Here is a 7500-nt window from a genome sequence, read left to right on the forward strand (position 1 = left end):
TGTTTTTTTCTGTGGAGAAAAACACACAGCCGGAAGGATTGCAACCTTGTTTCTCAGGCTATTTGTGTACACGCGCTTATAAGATGATTGCAGGCTTTTTACAGGCTGTAACAGTGAGAACTGGAACCCTAAAAACTACTCGGAAAGTGAGGCGTCTCAGTGCCACCTCTCTGGCGTGCATACAGACACAGCTGGAATGATTGCAGCTTTTGTTCCTCAAAGCCCTGTGTGCGGTGATGGAGCAACAGCGCCCTCCTTTGGTGACAGCTGAGAGAAAAAAAGCTTACAGCACCTGGTGTTCCCAGGCACTTTCTCCACCAAGTCCCTAAGCTCCCGTCAACCGACCAATGGTTGAGCAATGTTGAGCAGAGTTGAGGAGCGATCAGCCAATGGTTGAGCAATGTTGAGCAGAGCTCAGCGCTCAACAGACCAATCATTGAGCGAGGATCATAATACGTCATCTAATGTATTCACCGGTCATTGCCACTACTGTCAACGGAGGATTCACTCAGGTAAATTGTATTCTCTTCATCCTTTGCTAGTTAACTTAAAAAATTTTAAGGTATGTATTAAGCTGTATCGATTTTGTAGAAAGAGAAAAGATTCTGTGTCATAACACGGTCGTTGTGTATAAAGGGAAGACGTTGAAGGTATGTTTTTAGCTGCTGGGTAGACTTCAGTCAACCTAACGCCGTTTTGTCTGTGAGCAACCATATTACTCGTGGTTGGTCTCGTTTTAATCGTGACAATGTAAGCTTTCCAACGGTGTATGGCATGACTATATTCACCCAAGTTGATTAATGTGCGTCTGTAGCTAGCTAACGCGGCTAACAAGACTGTTTACAATGAGTTGAAAGTGTGTTGTTAGAAGAAAGTTTTCTTAGTATTAATCTATAATTCGTCGAAATTTGTTTGAGTTGGGGGCTATCTGCAAAGTTTTCTGTCAGGTTCATTCGCCTCCTGAGGTAACTAGTCTGCTAGCGGTCAGCGCAACGACGATTACAGTAGCACTAGCGGCTACGTCGCACACCTGCACACCTGTTGCTTTTCAGCGACAATCAACATTTTCTTGGTCAATTTGATGTGGATATGTGTTAATGTGGGTAAATGTGACTGTTTAGACAACAGCCGATGCCAGAGTAAGTGTAACATAAAGCAATTTGGCGACCGTGTTAATCTCTTGTTGCATGGGATGCGCTGCATACCTGGTAAACAGCAATTTCTAACAACATAGGGCTATTTAGATAACAATCTGGCGAGCGTGTTGTCCTAGGCTAATACACCAACAGCACATTTCTGTATAATAAAGGGCTACATATTGTCAATCTAAATTATCTGCTTTTAGTTTTACTCAGGGAGGGAAAGGATGTCATTGCATGAAATACTGTATTGGGTGACTAATTCCAGCTTTGAAATGTTGCTAGACTGAACTAATGACAGCCCGCTGTATAGTAGGCTAACCACTGTAACAGCTGTGTTGTGTAACTAAATACTGTCATCCAGTTTAAATAAATAACTTGGCTGTCTTGCTTTGACCTTATTCATATGATGACTACTGACTGTAAATAAGCCATGTTTAAAAGTTTTGTTACAGTCACTTGTTGGAAAGTTAAATGAACAGTCATCACTGTCTGATCCCTATTACCTGTGTTTACATTACCAGAAAGAATGGAGAGCCATGATAGCTATGAGTGTGAGGTATGCAACAAGAGGTTTACTCTGAAGTCCAACCTCACACGCCACATGAAGCTCCATTACCCAAAGCAGCATGCCTGTGACGTGTGTGGGAAGAGCTTCGCTACCCAGCCCCAGCTGGACCTACACCAGAAACAGCACCAGTACCCCAACATCCCTTTGTACAAGCAAGGAGAGGCCCGGTTGAGGTGTACGGCAGCTGCCAAGGCTGAGGCAGACAACCCCAACAAGAAGGTGGACCCGACCTGGCTGGACCCCGTGAAGGCGGAGGCCGCTGCCAGAGAGGCTGGAGGGGAAATGTGGAGAGGCCAGCTCGTCATGACCTTTGGAAAGTACGCCGGGCAGACATTCAGGTGGCTGCTGGAGAATGACGCTGGTTGGGTGGCGTGGATACTGGCCGAATACATTCACCAGGGTGAGCTGAATGAGCTCATGAAGTGGCAGAAGGAGCGCCTGCAGGAATATGTTAACAACTTCCCCTCTGTCACCTGTCTAGTTGACAAGAAGCTGAAGGCAAGTTAGCTAGGTTAAAATGTCTACATGTACATGTGAGTGATAATCCACACTATTTCAAAACCATGATGTCTGGATCTTACTGTTGTTTTTTTTGTTTTTGTTTTTTCAGGAAAAGACAGGCGCAGCGGTGTCATCCTTTTCCCAGCATGGCTCCAATTATGCCAGTGATGCCGAGCTATTGGCTGTGGCAGGTAATATTATTATGCTTACATATGGAATGAATTGACCATTGTATCCCTTCTAGAGCGGCTTAAACTAATAATGTTTTTCTTTACTTCTGTCATTATGTTCATTTAGAATAACTATCTCAATTCTGTGTGTGTGTGTGTGTGTGTGTGTGTGTGTGTGTGTGTGTGTGTGCTTTGCAGAACAACTCCTGGATGAGTCCCAGGTCCCTGTCTCCACCCACATCACCACCGTGGGACAGCTCACCCCAGCCGCAGCTGCCAGCCAGGAGCCTGCCGTGCCACCATCGCAGGAGCCCTCTGTGTCCTCCGGCATCCACCTGGAAGGTTGGCAGAGGTACTGGGAGGAGCCACCCTCATCTGCCCAAGCACTTGGCATCGCCCTCCCAAACATTAAGTGGATGAAGAGCAACGAGGCATATGGCCTGTTTGAGAGGGCATCCCGCTATAAAAATGCCAAAGGTGACATTGTGGAGAGGAAGTTGCTGAAGGAGAAGATGGAGTTCCACCCACCCCCACTGCCTGTGTCCGTCAAGGGAGCAGTTCCCAGCATGCTCTCCTTTTTCACCACGCCTGCCTTCTTCTGGCGCCCCGTCGGTGTGATGAAGGCCATGATTCCCTGCCCCAACACCAACTGCCCTGCGCCGCCTGGGGAATACCTGGAGAGGAAGGGCTTTGGCAGCTATGCCAGGCAGGTGTGTGGCATGTCATCTTATTACACCCTCCTGACAGAGAAGCTGAAGTGCTCCTACTGCGAGAAGGTGAGGCATGTGTCGGTGGCGCACGACATCGAGGGGGAGGAGGAGGAGGAGGAGGAGGAGGAGGAGGAGGAGGAGGAGGAAGATCACCATCAGCAGCAGCAGTACATTTGGCTGGCCTACAGTCCAAAAGTTCTGATGAGCCTCGCCCCTGCCGTTAGACGGATGTTCCCCGCCATTCTGTGTGGGAAGCGCGCCATCGACAGAGGAGTGGTGACTCTGCTGAGCGACCGCCTCAACGCCGTGTCGATGAGCAAGGTGCAGCGGCTGCTGAAACAGGGCCACGACGAGTGGTACATCGAGCGGCGTGACCTGTACCAGACTCTGCTGTACGACGCACACACAGCTGGCTCTTCGTCGACGGCAGCCTCATCCTCCTCGCAGAAGGGCATCCTCGCCTTCGCCAAGCCTGCAGGGACGTACACCCCTCCCATTCCCCAGTCTCCTCTTCCATCTGCCCGGGTGCTGAGGCGAGCACACCTCATCATGGAGATGGAGAAGATGCCAGTGTACCGCAGCGAGATCCTCAGCATGACTGGAGAATTCCTCTGCATAGACGGCACAAGAAAGGTATGCACGCAGCCATCATGTTATGGTAAAAGAAAAAAAAAATGCTGTGTGTCTTAACTGGTGACATTAATGTAATGTAATGATGTGTATGTTTTGATTTGGTCTGTTTTATGACAGGTCCTGAAGAAGATCTACGGGGACGGCCAGGGCACGATGCAGTACCTCACCAGCGTCCTGAACGAGTGGGGTCAGTTCCTGACGACGGTGGTGGTGGCAGCTGAGTCCGAGGGCTGCTATGCACGCATGGCCAGGGGTCTTGTGGCTCGGTTCGAGCGTGCCAACGCTCCAGCCCCGAGAGTCATCTACGCCGACAACAACTGCTGCCGGTACATTTTAATTTCATTAATTCCATCATAGCATAATGATATCTCATCACAATGTAATGATATTTAAAATAATTAATTCAGGTAATTATAATAACACATGACAAGTTATTTTAGTGAAACACTATTGCATAGATACTTTGTAGATGCATGCTATTTTTTTCCCATGTCATTTCAGTGACAGTGGCTCATCGTTCCTGGAGACCCTCTTCAGTGACTGGGTGAAGAGGGGTGCTGTGGTCCGTCTCGACATCAGGCACTGGCTGCACCGCTGGGATGCTGTTGTGATAAAGCAGAGCCACGCCAAGTACGGCGTTTTCATGAGTGCCATGGCGGGGGCGGTGTTGGCCTACAACAGGGGGGACATGTTGCTCTTGGTCCAGGCAGTGCGGAAGGGCAACGAGGAACTGTACGGCAACCACACCGACCAGCAGATGCTCGCCTTCCTCAAGCCGTCGCAGATCAAGAGCTACGTCAGGCGCATCACGAGGGGTGTTGAGGTAACTATTTGTAATAAGTTTGTAATAGAAACGCATCATGTGTAATAAAGCTGTGTTATATGAATAACATTTCTAATTATAACTTTCCCACCTGTGCGTTACAGGAGACTGCTGCGACCGTGGACTCCATCCTTGATGAGTTCAAGGGACCAGCAGGCCTCGACATCGACGGCATCCCCCTGTTCAAGTCCGCAGACGCCGTAGATGCGCATTGGGCAACGGCGAGCAAGCACCTCGGATGCATGCAGGCAAGTTAATTTGTGAATGGGTCAAGACAGATACAAGTATGGCCATGTTTAGACACATGGATGGGCCAGAGTAATCATGAACCTCGTACTGTGGTGTGTGTTGCAGGACCCCCCTGGTGTTCCACTGTACGTGGCAGTGAGGACGGTGGTGCTGAACGGTGTGAAGCTGCAGAAGTACAGGTGCCGGCGTGGCAGCAATTCCCTGGAAGGGCTGCACTCCCATCTTGTAAACGCCATACCATCAAACAGATGCGGCATCATGCCATTCCAAGTGAGTAATGAAAACAAAACGCTTTGTCAACATCGTCAATTCTCATTTTTCTTTATTTTTAAAAAATATTTGTTTATTAGATTTTTTCAAGAATGTTATACAAATAGACAACATTATGCTTAAAGAAGGGCAACTTTAATTTTCAACTACAATAACGCCAGAAATGTGTTACATGCAATGTGTTTCAGGCGTACCTGATCGCCTTCGCCGTACAGTGGAACGCCAGGATGGAGTCCCTTCGCGTCGAGGGAGGGCGTGGTCGTCAGACGAGTTGTGTGGACGCTGCGAGGATCCAGCGAATGAATCGCCAGGCGGAGCTGCTCTTTGGCAAGGAGCACGTCTTTGAGCCGAATTTCGCTGCGCCTCTGCCGTACCCTGACGACTACAACCACCCGGACGAGGAGGAGCTGCTTGGCGTTGAGTATGCCATGTGCCAATCCACCGCATTCACTGCAAGGCACTACTACGCGCAGAAAGGTACAGCATTTTTCATCACACAACAATATATACTAAAATCACCTGCCCGCTAACTGTCTGATAACCTTGTACTCATCACTACTAATCACAATGTAACTCAACACAATGTAATGTTTTGCAGCTGAGGAGGAGCAGTGCAGGAAGGACGAGGAGGAGGAGGAGGAGGGGAAAGGGGAGTCCGCTGCTGAGGAGAGTGGCGGGGAAGAGGAGGACGAGCAGGCTGACGAAGGTGTCGGAGGCATGTCGGAGGAGGACCCCATAGACCACGTCTGTGAGAAGCACGTGGTCCTCACTCAGGCAGAGCAGGTGGAGGAAGAGGACGACCCCGCTTTGCAGGATGTCCTGGCCAGCCAACGCCATCTCCATCTGCCTGGGATAGAGGAAGTGGAGGCCCTTGCGTCGCTTCTCCTCCAGCTGGCAGACGACAGCGACCACCACCACCTCGTGCCCGCCGTGCTGAGGCAGCAAATTGCCACGGCTGCTGCTGCTCTCCACGACCACGACCGGTCCGGCGCCAACTTCGTCAAGAAGTACGAGTCCAGGTGGGGCTATACCCTCTTTGGCCGTTGCCTCGGAGCCGACACGCCAGAGACCAGCGCGGCCCAGAAGACCAAGTTTGGCTGGATGAGGTACCCCCAAGCAGCGCAGGTGACCGAGGAGAGCCGTCTTCTGTACCTCCTGATTAAGATGCTGCAGCACTATCCCACCTGCAGCAAATTCCATTCGTCTCCCAGCAAGCTGACCTCGTCCATCAAAGGCCAGTACAAGAGGATCGCCGACAGAGTGAGGGACGACCCGGTCCTGGGCAGCCTCGCCATCCCGCTGCCCAACATAAACGCCAAGTCCATCAGCAACTTTTTCAGGAGGGAGGAGAAGATGGCCAACTTCAGGGCAACGGTCAGGCCAAGAGTGAAGACTCATCGGGACGTTCTGTCAGGCCAACCAATGCCTGATGCCCCTGCTCTGCCGTCGTCACTGCCACCACCAGACAGACCTCAGGTGCAGTACCAGGAGCCTCACCATGTCGCTGGCAAAAGGCGTGGGGAAAAGCGGAGGTAAGCTCTTCACTCACTCTGTTTATTTTTTTGTGGAGAGCTGTACTGTATTGCACTGTATTATAGTATATGATACTCACAGTATTGTGCTTGTGTGTGTGTGTGTTTTTCTTTTCTTTTTTACAGGTTGGACTTTGAAGAGCCGCAGCTGCAGTCAGAGCCACAGCCAGGCTGTCAACCAGGGCCTTCACACCGCAGTATCCAGCCCAAGCCTGCCACTGCATCCTACGTGTCATCTGCCGTGGCAAAAGCACCTGTCCTCCTAGTGCTGCCAACCCAACCACAGGCTCCGTCAGTGAGATTGCTGCCATCCGCCAACCCAGTCTTCCTCCCTGTCCTCCCACCCTGTCCTCCCGCTGTGAAACCTGTGATGCCCAACAAGTCCAATAAGCCATGTGGGGCTTGCAAAGTGCCGCAGTGTGGGGGGCAGCGGAAGAAATACACCCCTTCCAAAGACAAGGTGGCTGGAAGCAGCCAGAAAATCTTCACCTTTTGCCCCGCCACCAATATGTCCACCACACCTGGCTTCGAAGGTGTAACATACACCAGCTATGAACACTTTAAAAGTGTGGTGGACCAGGAACTGGAGAAGAGGAGAGCCACCCTCTAAACCTGTTGTGGGTTGCAATGACTGTCTGTCTGTCTGTCTGTCACTCACACTGACACACACACACACGCAGGCACGCACACACACACACACACACACACACACACACACCATACTGATACACACACACACAATGATGTAAATACTGTGAAATTGATTTAAAATGTGTATTTTCCTTATGATCACACAGCACATTGTGTGCTGTACTGTATGACACTGTAATATAGTCTATGGTACTTACAGCATTGTGCTTGTGTGTAACATATAACAGTTATGAACACTTCAAAACTGTGGT

The sequence above is a fragment of the Scomber japonicus genome, chromosome 22 (genome assembly GCF_027409825.1).
Source record: "Scomber japonicus isolate fScoJap1 chromosome 22, fScoJap1.pri, whole genome shotgun sequence".
Lineage (NCBI taxonomy): Eukaryota > Metazoa > Chordata > Actinopteri > Scombriformes > Scombridae > Scomber > Scomber japonicus.